Source organism: Notechis scutatus, chromosome 1 (assembly GCF_049901735.1).
Source record: "Notechis scutatus isolate UNSWTSFEM ecotype Mainland chromosome 1, rNotScu1.2, whole genome shotgun sequence".
Lineage (NCBI taxonomy): Eukaryota > Metazoa > Chordata > Lepidosauria > Squamata > Elapidae > Notechis > Notechis scutatus.
The window spans coordinates 185,250,213-185,270,868 of NC_142009.1; positions in this window are offsets into that span (position 1 = coordinate 185,250,213).

Sequence of the window (20,656 nt, forward strand, 5' to 3'; positions counted from 1 at the left end):
CAGTTAATCATGGTCGGAACCTTTGAATGTGTAATTTGATCCCTGATTTATTTCTTTGAGGACTCTGCCATATATTCTAAAGCCACCTAATACAATGTGCCTGCACAAGTATCATTTCCCAACCTTCTCCCCCTTTGCAGCTCTCCAGCCATCCATACTCAGAATATATATATGGCAAACAAAAATAGAACAGGTTAATTAGAAGAATAACAGAATACAGAGTTAGAAGGACGTTGGAGACCTTCTAGTCCAATGCCCTTGAGCAGGAAACTCTATAACATTATAGATTAAATTTGGGGAAGCAAAAGAAATGTAATCAAGGCTGGATTAAGGTAATACGTTGTTGTCTTTGTAACTATTGTTATTTCTATCCCTTGTCATGGATCATCTTAATTGGGGTGGATGGCAGTTTTGGAGGAGTGGGCACTGCAGGACACTGATCTGAAGAATACAAATGACCTGTCCTTGGGTTAATGCGTAGCTAATCAATTCAGGTTCAAGACTGGGTGCAGGGAATATAGAATCCTTTAGAAGATCCAATCTGAGTCAGACACTGGGACCAGACATTTTGGTCTTCTCAACTTTTGGAACCCAGAGGATGGGCTCCAGCATGAGTCCAGGAGCTCAGAAGACAAAACCTCTGGTTCCAGTGACTGACCCAGATTGGATCCTGCAACACTATCCTGACATATGTATATTTGCCTTTATTCCTTTAGAACAGGGGTGTCAAACTCAAAGCCCTTGAGCCAGATTTGGCCCACAGGGTGCTTAGAACTGGCCCATGGGGCCATTCTGGAAACAATGAAGGACCAGCCCGCAGTGCCTCTGCCAGCGAAAATGGAGCTTGGGTGGGCCATATATGGTCCTTCCAAGCTCTGTTTTTGCTGGCAGAGGGTTGCAAGAGGCCATTGCAGCTGAAAACGGAGCTCAGGAGCCTGTTGCTGGCAGAGCGCTCGGGCCATTGCATGCACCCCTGACATGAGTGACATCGAATTGGCTATGGCCATCTTGGCCACACCCATCCCGGCCCCACAAGATTAAACACAACCCTGATGCGTCCCTCAATGAAATGGAGTTTGACACCACTACTTTAGAAGATGTTGCTTGTTTCTGTGGGCTAAAAGCTGCTTCATCCCTGAGACTCCAAAAAGTGAACCGTTCCCCAATACAAGGTGGCAGACGAGCTCTGTGGGATCCTCAGTGGATGTCACCCTTTGGACATGTCCATATATCTGCTTGCAGTTGGTAGATCTAGGAGACCATCCATCTCTTTTGTATTCCTCAATCGCTTGGAGCAGTGTTCTATCAAGGCATATGGGACATGGCAGAAAACCTGAGTGGTTCCTCAGCCCTTGCTACTTATGCCAAATAGCAGTGCAGTCAGGAGGAGTGACTGGAAGACACACATTTCAGGCTGTTCTCCTTGTGAGTAGTTCGCTCATTCACTGCCAAATGTTCCTGGTGAAATTTACTGTCTAAATTCAATGGTTGTATGCAACTCAGTATGATACATGATTAAATATATTTCTGCGTGGGAAGCTGGGAGAGAAATTTTTCAATCCACTGGTTTGATTTTTAAAAAAAAAAATAATGCAGAAAACTCATTTTATATTCTCACCCTGCCTGTTTTTGCTAATATCCCTTTCTTATATTAGAACAGTGCCCCCCAACTTTTTGGACATCGGAGACCAGTTCCATGGAGATAGTTTTTTCCAGTGGTGGGATTCAAAAATTTTTACTACCGGTTCTATGGGGATGGCTTGGTGGGTGTGGTGTGGCTTGGTGGATGTGGCTTGGTGGGCATGGCAGGGGAAGGTTACTGCAAAATCCCCATTCCCTCCCCACCCCACTAACCTGCTTTCCAGCTCTGTTCTCCTGTGCAGGGCAACAAAATAAGACCCAGCCAATCAGCTGGGACTCGGGAGGCAGAGCATAGATGGGGTGGGACCAGTTAGAGGTGGTATTTGCCAGTTCTCTGAACTACTCAAAATTTCTACTACTGGTTCTCCAGAACCTGCTGTTTTTTTCCGTGGTTCGGAGGGGGTATGATATCACATGCTGCCTGCATCCCGCAGATGGGAGTTTGCTTGTTTGCACTGCCCAGTTGCTGGCATTCCAGGGTCCGGTGCCAGTCCACAGACCACAAGTTGGAGACCCCTGCATTACAGGGTGCCTCTGAGACAGGAAAGAAATTAGTCTTATAGACCTCCATCTGTGATTGGAAGTTTGACAGCTCTGTTTTAGTAAGTTTTGGATGTGCCTGGACCCTCTATACCAGGCAAACAGGACCCTCTATACCAGGGTGTCAAACTAGCGACCTGTGAGCTGGATGCATCATGTGCTGGCCCCATTATAGTGAACGGGGGGGGAAGTCACTATACATCACGTGATGACAACTTGACAGTGCAAGTTTGATACCTCTGATCTATACCATTCTGAAGATTTGGAAAGGAAAGTAAGGTTGTTTCAGCTGGGGAGAAAGCTAGAAGAAGAAGAAGAAGAAGAAGAAGAAGAAGAAGAAGAAGAAGAAGAAGAAGAAGAAGAAGAAGAAGAAGAAGAAGAAGAAGAAGAAGAAGAAGAAGAAGAAGAAGAAGAAGAAGAAGAAGAAGAAGAAGAAGAAGAAGAAGAAGAAGAAGAAGAAGAAGAAGAAGAAGAAGAAGAAGAAGAACTTTATTGTCATTGTACAAGTACAACGAAACTGTGGATGCACCCCAGCAACTGTTCACAATACAGTAAAACCAGAGCACTTTAAAATGAAGATAAGAAAAATAGAGTACCCACATCTCCATTGGCAATTAGAGAGTACAATATCTACAAATATACACAAAATATACACCCAACACTGACTGGTAGCTTGGTCACAGGAATTGGATGAATGGCGCAATATACCCCATAAGAGTCCTAAGTCAGATTTTCCATCCTTGTAATTGTTTGTTCCTAACAATAAACATTAACTAGTTAATATTGGGGTTTTGCACATTTGGAAATGGATGTGGCAGAAGTACTTTAGATTTACTATGACAGAGCCTTCTTGCTCTTTATTGAAGCATCCACAACTCATAAAGCAGTTGTAATTGTTTTTGTCGGGCACGTGAGGAAATCTGGAAAAGGAGGGCTACTTTAATAGGAGAAAGTAAGGAGAAGCTGTCCTTGTGTGAAAGGTTTTTTTTGGGGGGGGGGATTACATTTTTTTTATTAGTTAATGGGAGGAAAAAGGAAAGGAGAAGGGGAAGAGAAATGAAATAGGTTAAAAGGGAAAAGAAAAAGCAAAGCATTAACTTCAGATTGTTTTGGGGCACAGCTTCTTTTACTTTTACATAATAATATATACTAGATATTTCTACAACAAAACTATCTAATCAGCAAAACCCAAAATCAAAGTTTCATTTTTTTCCCACACCTCACATACACAGTCCAGAAGCAGCTTCCAAATAGAGAAAAATTAGTTGCATTCTTTTCTTTGATCAAAGCAGTCAATTTAGCAATCTCTGCTTACTTCATCAACTTTTGCAGCTATTTGTCCAAGCACTTGTGCAAGCTCTGAAAAACTTCTTTTGAAGAATTTTCAGCGTTCAGCCCTAGTTAATACTGTATAATAAATATTGGAGAAAAAGGTTTTAGAGAAACATGAATTTATTTGCATCGGGAAAGTGATGCAAATAAATTCATGTTCACTCTTTACTCTTCCTAATAGGAGTAAATTCCCATTCAAGGCTTCCTTAAATAATTTAGCAATGGTTTTTGGAAATCCCCATGATCAAATTCTGGATGTAAACATTCAGAGAATTATATCATTTGCACGTTACTAATCTTTGATATCCAAATCACTTTGTACTAACAGAACCACAATATATGAGCATCACAACCGATATATGAGCATCATGAGAAACTGCAGAGAAAATGTTAATAAGTCTGACCAATGCTGCATTCAATCAATAGTTTTCAAAGTTTAGATGAATATAGAGAAGAGAATAGTTTCCCTGTGGTGGACTTGCTTCATTCATTTACCTTAGATTTTAAGATTTTATCTTAGATTAATTGCATTTTTATTTAAAAAAAATCTATTCTTCCAAATTCCTAAGTTCTTATTTTCCCAAGCTTTAGTATTGGTTTTCAGAAACATTTCTGAACAAATTGTAAATTGAGCTCTAACTAAAACCATTATTACAGAAAATGCAAATGTGGCAATAAAATGGGTTGGATACATACATCTTAGAAGAAACTTATGTGTAGCTATGAATGAAGGTATTCCGGGGGGAGGGGAGAATTGTAGTATCATAATATCCTATTTTTACCCTATTAAAAACTATACCTAGTCCAATAAATTCATTTTAAAGGGAAGGAAGACAGGTTTATGCCATTATTTTATTAATTTGACAATTAATAATTAATTAATTCAACATGTTTGACCAAATACAGAAACTCTCCAAAAGGCTGTTCTGAGATAGCCTTCCATCATCTGATGTTCTCCTTTAGATTATAGATCTAAATTCCCACCCTGTGTTATTAAGCTGGAAGGCACTTGATTGAGAAAGATATTCTGATATTTTGCTGTCTTACAGAAGTTATTTTAATTGCAGGTAAGATGTTTCATCTTATATCAATCCAGCATGACACTGTTAAACCCTTGATTACTGAAAGCTTGCCACTGGGTTAAGGTTAGAAGTTGCATAATAACGTGTATTAATACATATAAAACAAAAGTTTAGTCTAGTAGTTAAGGTATCAAGCCAGAAACCAGGGGACTCTGAATTCTAGTCTTGCCTTAGGCAAGAAAACCAGGTTGAGTGACTTTAGATCAGTCACTCTCTTTCACCTCAGAGTTTTGGTGGGGAAGATAGGAGGAGGAAAGAGTATTAAGTATCTTTGCTGCCTTCAGTTATTTAAAAAATAATAAAGGTGAGATAAAAAAAAGTAGAAAAATAAAACAAAGAAGCTTGTAAAACATAGTATCTGTAGCTTGCAGTTTTATGGGTTTTGTATTCATCATGACTAAATATTTAGTATCATTTCAGCTACTGGAACAATCTTTATATTATTCCACCTTTCTGTCTTTAATATTTCTTTCCTGGGATGAAGCTGAGTCAAACAGAGGAAGATTACAAGAAGGAAATGTCACTGGCTACATCTGCACATCATGGTAAGCTTATCAAGTAGTTGGTGGGTTTGCTTGCTTGTAATGTGTTCCTAAGGGAGGTAAGCCAGGTGTAGAAAGAACAGATTCTTGGATTGTGCCCACAAAACAAGGCACTCTGGATGTCAAGGACTACAAGTCCCATCATTCCCATTCATCATGCGCTCCTGAGGTGATGAACGCACACACATGGAGGCTATCAGATGGGGACAATGTAAGCTCTGGGGCTGTGCTGAAAAGATATCATAACATTCCAATGCTATTCACATCAATTCCCAGTCAATTGGCTCCATTTGCTTTGATAAATAATTGAATCTTATTTAATTATAGATTAAATCCATCTACAAACACTTCATTAATAAATAAAGCACCCTTGTATAAACTACTTTGAACTAATATGTTGTATGTTTTCCACTCTGCTAGAAATCCTAGAGGGTGGGCATACATCTCTATAAAGCTTGGCAATCTTGTATTATCGAAATATATTGCAAAAAAAAAAAAAACCAAATTCCTTGTTCATTTTCCACAATGGATCTTTTCTGTGGAGCACAAGATGGTCAGGATCACATTCTTGCCTCCCTCAGACACACCCTCTATGGCCAAGAGAGCGAGCAAACCAAACATGAATTTCATCTAAAGAGCAAGAAAGAATGTGCACAAAAATTATCAGAGAAGCCCAATAGTGGATCAGAGAAAGATCAGAGAGAGATCAGAGAAGGAATGGAGAAAGAATTTGCCTTTGCCCCACTCCCACTCCTTTCCTAGGCTACTAAAAAAAACCACACTCCTCTGAACCTAGTATTTGTACAGAGATATCAAAGAGTTGGTCATGATGTGGCCCATTATTTATAGAAATAGACGATTAAACTCTCTGAAAATCAACAACCAAGTTGCAGTCAAGTAGAGAATAAAAGGAAAACTGTCAACAACAGTGTGTTTCTGTGTGTGAGGTAGGAAGCCAAAGTAAAGATTTATTCAGGAAAGAAAACAGAATTTGATCCATAGCAAAGAGGTAGAAAACAAGGGTCCATTTCTGAAGATCAACCCCTAATGCAGGTCCTGCCATTAGGCCATAGCCACAGACCATGAACCTGAATCAGGCTGTGAGTCTCATCCAGTTGGTCCTCTCCTCTCCTAAGCTGTTCCATGATTGATGGAGGAGGCTGAAATATAATTCGGAAATATAACTCTAGTTTTGCCTGCTTTGAAATATACTGTAATTCAATCAATGTTTCTAGTCAGAGGTGAGTAGCATGTTGGACTTCGCATAAGGTCATCTGAAGCTAAACATACCATGGTTATTTCTTACAGATTATGATGGAACCTGGAGATAACCCTGACACAGGTCTAGCCCACCTTAAACATACTTATTCTGGACTAGGAATAGGCAATCTATGGCATTCCAGATGTTTGGGATTACCCAACTAGCAGCTGGGCTAAGAATCAAGTTTTGTGGCAGTTGTGATCCAAAATCTAATAAGGTCCAGATTGTTTCCACTGCCTCTAGCCTGGCATTGGTCCCACTTGATTTTGTATACCTTGATTCCAGTAGTGGGATTCAAAAAAAATTAACTACCAGTTCTGTGGGTGTGGCTTGGTGGGCGTGGCAGGGGAAGGATACTATAAAATATCCAGTCAGAAATGGTATTTGCCAGTTCTCCAAACTACTCAAAATTTCCGCTACCGGTTCTCCAGAACTGGTCAGAACCTGCTGAATGCCCACCTCTGCTTGATTCGTTGTAGTGTCAGTATCATGCTTTTCTTGCAGTTGCAGCTTATAGCAGGATCAATATATTTTGGATATTGTGTCAACTCTGAATTGAACCTGGCTGAAGCCATTGTGCGCTGCTTCATAGTTGCCATGAACTGTGGGGGGAGGATGAGGAGGAACTAGACCATCCTGTAGACAAAATAAGGAGCTCTCTCAAGAGAACCAAGGTCATCCCAACAGATGGCAGGAGGAGGAGGAGGCAGAACCAGTCAAGGGAGCCCACCAACTGCTTTGATTGGACAATGGGACCTGTGACACCTGGGGAGTGGTGGTGGGATTCAAATTTGTTTACTACCGGTTGTGTGGGCATAGCTTGGTGGGCGTGGCAGGGGAAGGATACTGTAAAACCTCCAGTCAGAAGTGGTATTTGCCAGTTCTCCGAACTACTCAAAATTTCCGCTACCGGTTCTCTATAACTGGTCAGAACCTGCTGAATACCACCTTTGCTGGGGTGGGAATCTTTTGCTCTTTAATTACATGGTAACCACAGGAAACTTTTAGAGTTGGTTTTCACTAGCTGGGCCAATACGATGTGTCCAATAAACATATTCTCTGAGGAAAGTTCCTGCCTTGGAGTTCTGATTTCTTTGGATGTGTTACTAGGAACAGTGACATATTGCTTATTTTTATTACTGTAAACTAATGCCTATCATAATGGTGGTTATGAATCTTGCAGGTTCAGTTTCAGTCATTTTCTTAATTTTCCAACCTCGCGTTCATTCCAAAGCTTGTTCAGATCTTTCTGCATTTTAAAAATGCCTAAAAATTATATATTTTCATTCTGTTTCATCTAATACTTTTTTTTTTACAATATTTTTCCTAGCATCGTGTTGTTGGGCATATTAATTTCACCCAAAAATGCATCTTGTGCAGATTTTCCTTAATACTTTTGCACCTTTTTGGGGGGGACTGTCAAAACTGATCTCGCACAACATTCATAAAATTCCAAGGACCGCCTTTCAGCTTTGCATACAGGTTAAGAAGTGCAGCTTAGGGATCTGAACAAATTCCCACCCCATCCCTTCATTTCCCTTCATTAAAGTGGCAAGCACATAATTTTGCACAGCCTGTGGAAACTCTATGTGAGGGAGATAATCACATTGATTTCTTCTTCCAATCATCCGAACAGCATTACTGATTCTGATTGGAAACAGAGTCTGTCCTTGAAGCAAGCAGCACTAATGTTATTGCACTCTCACTAATATGTTTTTGACATGGCACACTTTTTCAAACATGGAAATGTTATTTACATGTTTCCCAATGACAGAAACAGAATTAGCTTCTCATGTATCATCATAATAAAAGGGAACCAAACAAAGCAAGCCATTCATTTCGTATAACTTGTGTCAGTTTATATAACACGATGACAAAAGACACTGGCATCAAAAAAATAAAAAAATACTCTGGATTGCTTTTATATATTTCTATCCATTTTGCCTGAATACAAAGAATAACCTTTGCAATAATACAGAAGCTGCAAACACCAAACCATTAAATTGACAGTGTGATTTATCCCACTTCGCGCTGCTTTAGAAGCAGTGGCCTATAAGCCTGGCAAGTCTTTCTTTTTCTTTTTTTCTTTTTCTTTTGGCTTAAAAGAATTGTAAGGAATGTACCTTTCGCTATTATTTATATTGATAAAAGCCACAGTATCATTTCTCATTCCTCACTTTAATTCACTTTTCACAGCATATGTGCCACTGGGATTCTGGTGTTTTCAAGAAAAGGATGGCAGCATTTTCCATGCCTTGAAATATCGAATGCCTCTCTTGTGAGATTGGGAGAGAGGGGGCGGCGGCGTTGAGGGCTTGATCTGATCTATGGTCAAAGTAGGAAGGTGCCAAAGAGGAAGGTGCTATAATGCTCAGCACTGAACAGGATGATAGGGAAGCCCCAGAAATGTCACCCCTTGATTCATATCAGACTTAATCCGGACGTATACTGGGGTGCCTTTTAGGCACAATAACTAAATGGCTTGTCCCCAATAGTGAATACCAGCACTTCCCTATCCTGCCCTCATCCTCCCCCCCCCCCCAGTCACGGGTGGGCTTCAACAAATTTAGCAATGGGTTTTCTGCCCAGTTGCTAGGTAGGTGTGACCAGTGTGGCCTAGTTGGCCTCCTGCACCAGCGTTTTTGCCCTCACCAGGCTCCGGAGGCTTTCCTCAAGCCTCCAGGAGGGCAAAAACGGGCTCCCCGGGCTCTGGAGGCTCTCTTGAAGCCGGGAACGGGCCCATTCCCAGCCTTCCCAAACTTCCAGGAGACCCGGTTTTCACCTTCCCCAAACCTCCACACACATCCTGCACTTACCTGCATCCAAAACAGGCCTCATGGGGTGTTATGATATGTACAGAATAACCCTTGAGTAACAAGGATATGCACATGGAAACGTTTATGAGAGTAGTTATGAATAGTTATTCAGCCACACACAGAGACACTCAATTGAGTTAAAGTTTACTTTAAGAAATAGCACAGTCCAAGAAACGGTCCAGGTCATTTACGTTTTACAGTCCAAAGAATATCCAATTACAAAGTCTTCTTACCGGTTGCCTTTGTCATTTTCAGTAAACAAAAATCTCAAAGTATAAGCACAGCATAAATACAACAGAGAATCTTAGCAACAGAATGTCAGAGAGACAGAATATCAGAGAAAGCAAGCTATGATCTCTAGCTCCCTCTTATGGTAATTTGCAATATAACCAACCAATTGGAATATAGTATAAATCAATACAGTGATTTTGTCTTAAAACTACAAACATACATTGTTGGTTTATATATTGCCAACCCAACTAACTGGTGGACAGATTCCTAACATGGGGAATCCTGGGAGGGGCGGGGTGGGGTGGGAGGGGCCAGCCAGGTGTAGGATTTGGGGATTCTTCAAACTGCACAGAATCTTAGCTGGAGGGTCTCCCGAACCCCCGAGAACCCCATCCGCCCAATAATAGCACTAGCAGAATCTTCTTGTCATGGAATTGCATGGCAGCTGCCCAGGTGAAGTTGGAGACTCTAACACAAATGTGTGTGTGTGTGTGAGTGTGTGTGTGTGTGTGTGTGTGTGTGTGTGTTTGACATAATCAAACTTACAGCAGTTTTTGTCATCACCCAGAAAGAAAAAACACAAGATAGTCAGGAACACAGGAACATATTAAAATAAACTAAATGTTTGTTAAACAAGAACAAACTAAACTAAACTAAAACATGCTAAATTAAACAATATACAGCAGGGCTGTCAAACTCGCAGCCTACAAGTCAGATGCGTCACATGCTGGACACGCCCATGCCCAGTTTAGCGAAGGGGGGGGGAAGTCGTGATATGTCACGTGATGCTGCCATGGTGATGTGAGTTTGACACCCCTGGTATACAGAACACACAGAAGAAAATAAGAAGGGGGGGAAGGGAAACTCCCCCTTTATACTTACAGCAACCAGCCATAGCATAGATTGCATCGTCCATGAGTCAGCATTCTCTCGTTAATCAACTATAAGTAGTCCTTGACTTACAACAGTTCATTTCATGACCGTTCACGGTTACAACGGGACAGAAAAAATGACTGTCTTGTGACTGTCTTTCACAGTGACAAACTTTGCAGCATCCCTAGGATCATGTGATCAAGATCCAGGTGCCTGGCAGCTGCTTCGTACTTATGACCACTGCAGCATCTTGGGCTCACGTGATCACCTTTTATGACCTTCTGACAAGCAAAATCAGTGGGGGAAGCCAGATTCACTTAACAACCGCGTTACTAACCTATCAACTTCACTGAACAACCGTGGGAAGAAATATCATAACATGGGGCAAAACTCACTTAACAACTTCTCAGTTAGCAACATAAATTTTGGGCTCAGTTGTGGTCATAAGCCAAGAACTTGCTGTACAACTGGGTGTCCTGACCTATTGTACCCTTGACTGTTCCAGCTACTAAATTCAATATCCTAGCACTTGTCTAGGGATCATCTATTTCTGAACAATTTTCTCCAGAATTCTGGACTGGTGCCAGAAAAGGCCAAAGAGTGTGGCAAGGCAATAAATGATTAATGGTGGAAGCTCTTTTGCATCTTTTAGTGTTGTGGATGAATCTTCAAAGTTCACTGTCTTTTTCCCTTGGATCATTTGTCCATGGCTATTTGGAACAGTGGTCCTCACAATGGATCTGGCCAATTGAAGCTACCGGGCCACAGTTTGACATACTTCAAAGAGCTGTGGAAAGAAAATGAAACATTTGAGCTCCACATGCTCCAATTATGTAGTCACATAATTCCCGGTCCCCTTTTAAGCTTCAGAGGTCATGATAATTTTTTAACTAAAAGAGCCAAGTTGGCAAAGCATGACCACCTATCTTACAAAGCCATAAGATTTGGATTTGGGTAAGTTGCTTTAATGGTTTTCAGTTTTATAATGATTATTTTCTATTTTATTTTATGAAGTGATTTCACGAGATGATTCTTTTCAATATTGCCTACTGAAAAAAAAATAGTCCACATCAGGGATCCCCAACCACCGGGCCACGGCCATGTTACTACTTTAACAATTGCAGTGAGTCACTTAACAACTGTAGCAAGAAAGGTCATAAAATGGGGCAAAACTCACTGAACAAGTAACTGAAATTGCTTAGTAACTGAAACTTCAGGCTCAATTGTAGTCGTAAGTCGAGATCAACCTGCATTAGTACTCATGGTTTTGGTTTATGCTTTGGAATATAATAGCAACAAAATATATATGGTTTGCATACCTTCTTTTGTCAAGACAAATTTGGTAGATAGTATGAAAATTCTGGAGATGTGCTGAAATTCAAAGCTGGCAATATTTGGTTTGCTACAAAACAGATTCCTATCTTTTCTGGACACACCTCATCTTGGGCAATGATGTGATGACCCGGAGCTGGGTATGAAAGCAACGCAGCCAGAGTGAAAGCTTAACTTCCTTTTATTGCTCCAACTTTTTTTCCCCAAAGTTTGCACAGTTCACTGTAAATCCAAGAGCAACACTCCAAATACACACACACATGCACCTCCACTAGTTCTTGGCTACTGTGAGTCCAGAGAAGCAGCCAGTTCTGAGAGCAAGCAAAGTTCAGGAAACTTGGTTCCAGGAAGTCCCCATTGCATGAAGGGGTCGCTGGGGAAGCAGAGCTGTGTTGCTGAGTCCTCGCCCACGGCCAGGCCAGGCCAGGCAAAACAAGGCAAGTTGAACCCAGACAAAGCAAGGCTAAGCACAGTAAGACAAGGTGGCAATATGTCGACAACTGCAAGCGTGGCTGGAAAAAGGCAACGCTTGTTCCCGACAAGCGCCCCTCCCCACAGCATCTCTTTAAATCTTATTCCCCAGGTGAGCCCTTTGATGGGGGAGACACCCTCCCCCTGAGCCATCAGTTCACCCTGTGCTGATCCCACCTCCTCTCCACCCTCCGTGCTTGAGGATCGGACAGAGGAGACAATTGCTCCTTCCCAGAGCTCTGCCACTTCACTGCTCCACTGCCTACTCTTTTGCTCTCCTCGTCCATCACTCAGTCATCCTGTGTCCTCTCTCCATCACCAGCCACCCCTCCAAGGGCCAAGGGACCCGGGACTGCCTCATCCTGCTCCTCCAGTCACTCCTCCAGAGTCAGACAAGCCATGCCATCCTCCTCTGTCGGCCCCAGCTCCATCTCATCCTCCTCCTCAGACCCAGACTCCCAACGGGGCCATGACACAATGGTTGATAGGGCAAAATGTCTTAGATAGCTCTGAACCCTTTCAGAACCCCTGTAGATATTCAACCAGTCAGAACATTGAAATTGGGTCATAAATACCTTTTTGGGGTCCATCATAAGTTGAAAAGTACCTTTAGTTCATTTGATTCCGACAATGATCCAATTTCTTCCTCTCATCATTTTATTCCATGTCCTAATTGAGGGAGGAGGGGAATGATGGAACGGTGGTAATAGAGAACCCAATCTTTCTAAGACTTCTCAATTCTGCTACTGTTGAGCATCTTCTGTTATTTACTCTGTTTTTCCAATGGGAGAAAGAAGAAACTTTTTTAATGGTTCCTCACTTTTAACAGTAGAACGTTAAGTGCACTTGCCAGGGGATTCTTCCGTGTGAAATTAAGAGCACGCAAGGCACAGTGAAAAGCCCAGATACTCAGATACGTCTCTACATGTTTATATAAGGATACACTTTTATTGGGCCTACCTAGCTCTCAATCTGTTTAGAAAAATGAGCTTATTCAGGCTCATAGTATGGAACTGTAATCAAGGGTAGGATTCTACCAGTTCGCACCTATTCACTAGAACCGGTTGTTAACATTCTAAGCAGTTGAGAGAACTGGTTGTTAGAAGAAATTACTGGCCTAATCCTGTAAGGAAGGCAGGAAGGAAACATTCTGGTGTTGCTTACAGAAACTGCCTCACCATTAACCTTTATTACATTCTTGGCAGGAGTAGACTTCCTGTCTCAAGAACCTCTCTGGAGATTTTTTTCCCCTCCTTTGCTGCTACTTTGCTTTTGTGGAGTGACCATTCAAAGTGACAATGGCACTGAAAAAAGTGACTTATAACCATTTTTCACACTTACGACTATTGCAGCATCCCCAAAGTCATGAGAGGCCAGGCGAGGAGATGCGTGCCTCGATATGAGTGATATTGAGTTGGCCACACCCAGCAAATAACATGACCACCAAGCCACGTCCACCCAGTCACATGACCATCAAGCCACGCCCACCACCTAAGCCATGCCCACAGAACCGTTTGTTAAAAAATTTGAATCCCACCCTTGACTGTAATGTCTCTGCCCTTTGGGTTGACTTTGGCTAGTTTTTGCTACATAAGTAGAAAGCATCATTCTGAAAAGATATGCCTTTTTTTTTATGTCAGCAGAAATTGTACAGTAAATACAAAATTATTTTTTTAAAAAAAAAAGCTTAGAGCAGGATATTTGGGACTTGGAACAAGTATGTGTATGTGCTATTAATACTGAGGGCCTATTTCAGGAAAAACCTCTTCAAAGATTCATAGAATTAACAATATAACTGTGTCCACATAACACATTTTAATCAGATTGGTTTAATCCAGGGGTGTCAAACTCAAGGCCTGCTTAGATCTGGCTCGTGGCGCTGCGCTGGAAACAGCAAAGGACCAGCCTATGGTGCCTCTGCCAGTGAAAACAGACTCCGTTTTTGGCCATGATGGTCTCTTGCAGCCCCGTCAGCAAAAATGGAGCACGAGTGGGCACCACGCAGCCTCCCCAAGCTCAGTTTTCACTGGCAGAGGCTGAAGGAGGCCATTGTGAAAGCCAAACATGAGTCTTGACGTCTCAACGCACCACCAAGTATGGCCATGCCACACACACACACACACCCCAGGTCAAACACAACCCTGATGCAGCCCTCAATGAAATCGAATTTGACGCCCCTGGTTTAATCTATTGGTGCCATAAGTATAATCTATAAAGCTTGATTATTATTTAGGTTGGTTATGTTTTTGAGACTTTAGTGGTTGCTTAATTTATGGTTCAGTCTATTGTATAAACCCATGAATGTGGATTCATTTGGTAGTCAAGTAGAAACGTAGCAAAGCAATAATTAGAAAACCTGTCAATGGAATATTTACATTTCAATCTTTAAAAGTTTATTTGAAGTGATCAGCTATGATCAGTTTACTTCCAGAGTGAAGAGCCAAGTTGGCCTCAGCAAATTCAGCAACAGAGGGAGAACAAATTAAATAAAGGAGATTTAAAATTTTATCCCCTTGATCTTGAGGAATTGTTTTGGGGGAATCTGAACTCAGTAGTGAAAAGAGTTCCAGTTTACTTCTAAAGAGTTAAGCCTGAACATGCAGCATTATCAATGAGCATGGGGACCCAGGAGTGTAGTAGAGCCTTTGCAGCAGCTGTATTGGTCATTGATGGACAATAGATTATTTCCATTGTGAGTTTTGTTGAATGAATTATATCAGACCTGGGCATTTTATGGCCCACAATATCCCTGTCCAGCAGGGGGCAGCGGTGGCAGCGGTCCTCCTTGTAGCAGGTAGTTCTCTCATGTAGCCCCTTGGAAAAATTAATTGTCCACCCTTCGATGCATTCTTATATTCTTGTATTGTTTTGATGTTTTCTACCATTTTTTTAAATTTTGAACTGCCAAGAGTCATGTGCTTGAAATGGGTGTCTACTATATATTAATTAATTAAATAAATAAATAACTATGTATTCAATCTGAATAGTAAAAATAATACAGGTTGGGATTTGCACTTTGATGGCTAAATCCGGCCCTAGGTTCTGCCTTGGATTACTTTTTCCAATAAGCAACCAAGTAGGAAGATCATTTAAAAGCAATTTATTAGATTACTCTGATAAAGTACGGTCTCTCTATGAAAAGGGGGAACCCTGAGAAATGGATTACGTTTCCTTTTATAGTTAACAAAACAAAGAAGTTCAAAGCAAAATTTGATTGGTTTAGAAATAGTCATTGGTTCAGTTACATCATAAGAGTTACGGCTTCCGATAATATGTGAGCATAGCTACAGAAAAGAGCATAGCATTCTGAATAAAAGTAACATGTATAAATTTGCTAAATAAGTAAGTAAGTAAGTAAAACATCAAAATGCAAATTAAAAACATCGAAATGGGTTTGGCTATGACACATTCTCAGCGCTTCCCAATTTGTTCACAGAGGCTTGTGAACAACTAAAAAGGAAACTGTCATCTACAACAGGGATCCCCAACCTTTTTGACGCCGTGGCCGGTACCGGCATCAGCTGGGCACCGCCCGGTGCCGGCATCAACTGGGTGCCGCCATCTTTTGACGAAAAAGTGCTTCCGGTGACCTCACCGGAAGCACTTTTCGTCAAAATAAGCGGCTCCAGCGCTTCGGTGAGCTTTTTCGGGTAGAAATGGCTTTCTACCGGAAAGCTCACCGAGCGCTACCGCCATCTTTTTGATGAAAAAGTGCTTCCGGTGAGCTTTCTACCGGAAAAGCTCACGGAAGCACTTTACCAAAAAGATGGCGGCGCTTAGCTCCAGCGACCCGGTAAGAGTTGTTCACGGACCGGTATCGGTCCGCGGACTGGTGGTTGGGGACCCCTGATCTACAATGTATTGAATGCTTTCTTGCCAGTCCTAGTTTCGGAAAGAAAGGTTTTTTTCTTGAAGATTATGGGAAATTATAAGCAATACAATTGAAAAAGGAAATTTAACATACAAGAAAACCCATGTTAATTAGCCAGTGCAACAGTATTACAAAAACCATGTTTCAAGTATTACAAAGCCCATCCTCTGTGGCCCTCAACTTAAAGCAAGATTGACTTAGGACTGAACAGCAGCATTTGGACTATGAGCCAAATTGATCTGAACAGCTTAAGGCAGGGCCCACTTCATCAAAGAGGGACTTCGCTTTGGAAAACTGGAGGCATTGTCCATATCAAATTGCCTTATGTAGAGAAATAAAAAAATGTCATTATGTTTTCACTTTTTGACAGGTTTGTATAAAATGTTTGGGCAGAGTAGACTTTCCTGACTCAGTGAAATCTACTGAATGTCAGATAAACAAAAGAGAAGGAATAATATTTTTATTTCTTTGGGAGTAGGATGAAATTTGCAGGTGCCATTTCTCCTGCAGGGATGAAACCTGCTAAATTTCAGGTAAAAAGGGATGAGAGTTTTGCGCAAGGAAAGTCATTGATGCTTGGGAGATTTATTTATTTATTTAGCAAATTTATAGATGAGGGGCACTGGAGCTTCCTCCTATATATGTATAGTATGAAGATGGCAGGAACAACAAAAATAATAAAGTCATAATTGTTACATATATATTAAATTTAATACATCAAAACATCTGCTCTCGAGTTGCCAATTATTTAATAATATTTTAAATTTAATAAATAATTAAATGCTAATACTATTGCCAGGGCTGAGAAAACCTGTTCCAAGTCCATCCAGGAATCCTGATTTGTTTTGGACAAGCTAATGAGGTACTAATGCTACTCTTTAAAGCCTTAGTAAGACCACACCTAGAATACTGCATCCAGTTTTGGTCGCTATAAAAAAGATGTTGAGACTCTAAAAAGAGTGCAAAGAAGAGCAACCAGGGTGATTAGGGGATTGGAGACTAAAACATATGAAGAACGGTTACAGGAACTGGGCATGGCTAGTCTAGTGAAGAGAAAGACCAGGGGAGACATAATATTCCAATAGTTCCAATATTTGAGGGGCTGCCACAGAGAGGAAGGGGTCAAGCTCTTCTCCAAGGCACCTAAAGGCCAGACAGGGGTGGGATTCTACCGGTTCTGTCCGGCTCTGTAGAACTGGTAGCTCTGAAGAGCAGCAGACAGAGAACCGGTTCTATGTCTGCTGCTGTTTTGGCCCACCTGCCCGCCCGTGCTCTTACCTGACCTTTATTTCCTGGTTTTTCAACCTCAGCTGCTGTGCAAGGCACAGCTGCAGTTAAAAAAGCAGGAAAAAAGTGCTTTTTCAAACGCTGCTTCCCTGCACGCAACACTGCTCAGCTGTCCAGGCAGCAAGCTGATGAAGATTTATACACACGTGCAGCGTGCAGGGAAGCACATTGTAAATCACCGAACCGGTAGTTAACCCTGTCGGATCCCACCCCTGGATGGAAACTGATCAAAGAGAGATTCAACCTAGAAATAAGGAGAAATTTTCTGACAGTGAGAACAATCAACCAATGGAATAGCTTGCCTTCAGAAGTTGTGGGAGCTTCATCACTGGAGGCTTTCAAGAAGAGATTGGACTGCCATCTGTCAGAAATGGAGTAGGGTTTCCTGCTTGGATAGGAGGTTGGACTAGATGACCTAGATTTCACATTTAGTGGGTATTCATGATGGGGGTGGCTGATTTCAATGATCACAATGACCTGTTTTGAAGTTATGATCGCAAGACAAGAAAGTCAAGACATGTCATAGGAGCTAAGCCTATATTTATCTGAAAATCCTCCTCTGCATCAGTTGAACCAGGAAGAATCTATGGCCCCTCAGAATTATCAACCCACAACCTAAAAACTAAACACTATAGAGAGCCAACCAATTCTGTTTCTCTTACTGCGAGGCTGTTCTAAAAATGGAAATATTCTTTTATATTAAACTCTTTATTACAATATTTTTGCATGAGGGATAACAGTTCTTATTAATTCATTTGGAGTCTAACTGGAAGGAAGAGAACATTCTTGAAAAGTACAAGATTCTTAGTGAGAAAAAAACAAAGTACAATGTTCTATTTTACCAGTGATTATTATAAAATGATCCCTGTCAGCTAATTGTACCCAGAAGTTGGCTTCATTTTCTTTATAAGAGAAAGGATTTTGAAAGCTGTATACCTCAATGGGTTATATCAAATGTAAAATAAACATCTGGTTCTTGGCTACATTATTCATTGATTTTTTTAAAACTATCTGCTTTTTCGTTCTCTAGACCAGGAACATGCTGTTGCATTCTGATAGCTGAAGACAAGTTGTATCTCATGTGATATAACATGTCTGAAAGAGTAAGGGAAAAATCAATTAAAGCAAATACCTACTGCTTTCACTCCCGATAGCACAAATATCAAATGATCTCAGCTGTGAAAATAGAGAACCGAATTGCAACTGGTCATGTTATCTGCGTAATGCAGCTACTCCTTTATTTTTTTATTTATTTTAAGGCACTGAAGGACTATAACATTTATGAATCATCCGCCTGGAGGGAGGTTTTCCAATATGTGTTTCAATAAAAGCAATCCAACAAGTCTCAAATAACGATCTCTAAAATAATTAATTAAATGAATAAATAAAATGTACAGAATAGCAGAGTTGGAAGGCACCTTGGAGATCTTCTAGTCCAACCCTCTCCTCAGGCAGGAAAACCTATACCCATTCAGACAAATGGTTGTCCAGTCTCTTCTTAAAAACCTCCTGGGGCACATATTCCGGAGGCAAGTCCTTCCACTGATTAATTGTTCTAACTGTCAGGAAATTCCTCCTTAGTTCTAAGTTGGTTCTCTCCTTGATTAGTTTCCATCCTTTGCTTCTTCTACGCATAAGTCTGAAGCTAATAAATGGAGTAGGAAGGGGGTGGTTCAAATTGGTCTGAGGTGTGTATGTAGAGGTACAGCTCAAACACAGGCTCTTGGATGCCTTGATGGTGCAACTGCCTGAAGTCCAAATCAAGTTGGCCAAGCTGGATGAGCATTTCGGAGCTTCCAACCCAACATATTAGGAGGACATTAATATACAGAATGAAAAGACTTGGTTCAGAGGTCTCCCTAAACATAGTTCTCTTACATATATTGTCTAAAAATTCACATAACCTCCTAAACTAACATCTGAGCTCATGCAAGCCATACTAAGTTTTGTTTGATTGGATTGGTGGTTTAGGTGGATCTAACCAAAATCATGGCAGAAGACCTTGCATTGCATCGATTTGAAAAGTTGCCGGTTGTCACAGATTGTGGGTGTGGGTTCTCAGGATTGAATAGACAAAATCATAGTGCACAAGAACTGGTTTGTGAACCAGTTCAACATTTTTCTTGATTAATTAACTTTGCAGGATAGAAACGCTTCAGTTTCTCTAATAAAATGACTTTTACAGCTAGAAACAATGAAAACATATAAGCAAATAGATCCTCAGATTTCCTTTTTTCCTTTTCCTAGTGTCTGAAATAAAAAAATAGAGTGTAATAAAAGCAAGAAATCAATTGTTGCCATTCAACAATTTCCCTGCCTGCAAAAGTAACTCTTCTATTACCTATAGTTGTCTATCAAACTATTTCTAAATGGGTATAGCAAAAACAGATATTGCTATATCATCCATTTTTATTTCAACAATAATTATATCACTGGTTATTTGTTGGATAAGGAGAAAGTTGCTTGGTGTGAAATAAACACATATTGTGGTATGAGACCTTGAAGTTAAAAGTTGATGAAAACATCACATGTTCTTAGCATGATTATTTCGGTTAATTAATTTTAAAAAGCAGAATAGAGGTTAATCAGACCAGCCTTTTAAATACTGCAATGCTTACTAAAAAGCCTAGGAATAACAAGAAAAGTAAGAAAAATTTACCATGAGCAATAATAAATTTCTACAAATAGACCAACCTTATTAATATTGAATTATTAATCACTGATTAATGATTCAAAGAGCAAGGATGTTGAAGTCTAAACACTGCAACAGAAAGATACAGTAACTGCAAATAATACATGCATAAATAATACATTTCCCATGCATGTATTTATCCCTTGGACATCTTGCAACTTATGTGATTTTTGTCCATTTAAGTGATTTCAAACAGAGCAAAGAGTTGTAAATATTTTGCACCAAGGCTAGAAAGCAGGAGTGGGTGAGTTCTAGTCTCATCTAAGCCATGAAAGACAACTGCGTTACTTTGGGCCAATCACTCTCTCTCAGCGCAACCCACCTCATAGGGAGATTGTTACTGTGGGAAAAATAAGAGGAGGAAGATGTGTTGGATATGCTTGCTGCCTTGAGTTATTTGTAAAAATAATAAAGCTGGGAAATGATGGATGGATGGATGGATGGATGGATGGATGGATGGATGGATGGATGGATAAATAGATGATAGATAGATATGATAGAGATACTGTAGATAGATAGATAGATAGATAGATAGATAGATAGATAGATAGATAGATAGATAGATAGATAGATAGATAAAGGTGGATGATGGATGGATGGTCAGATGGACAGACAGACAGATGTCACTCTCCAAAATCCAGGCAAAGCTGGTAGAAAGAATGGATGGGCTCAGTTCAAAATTGAG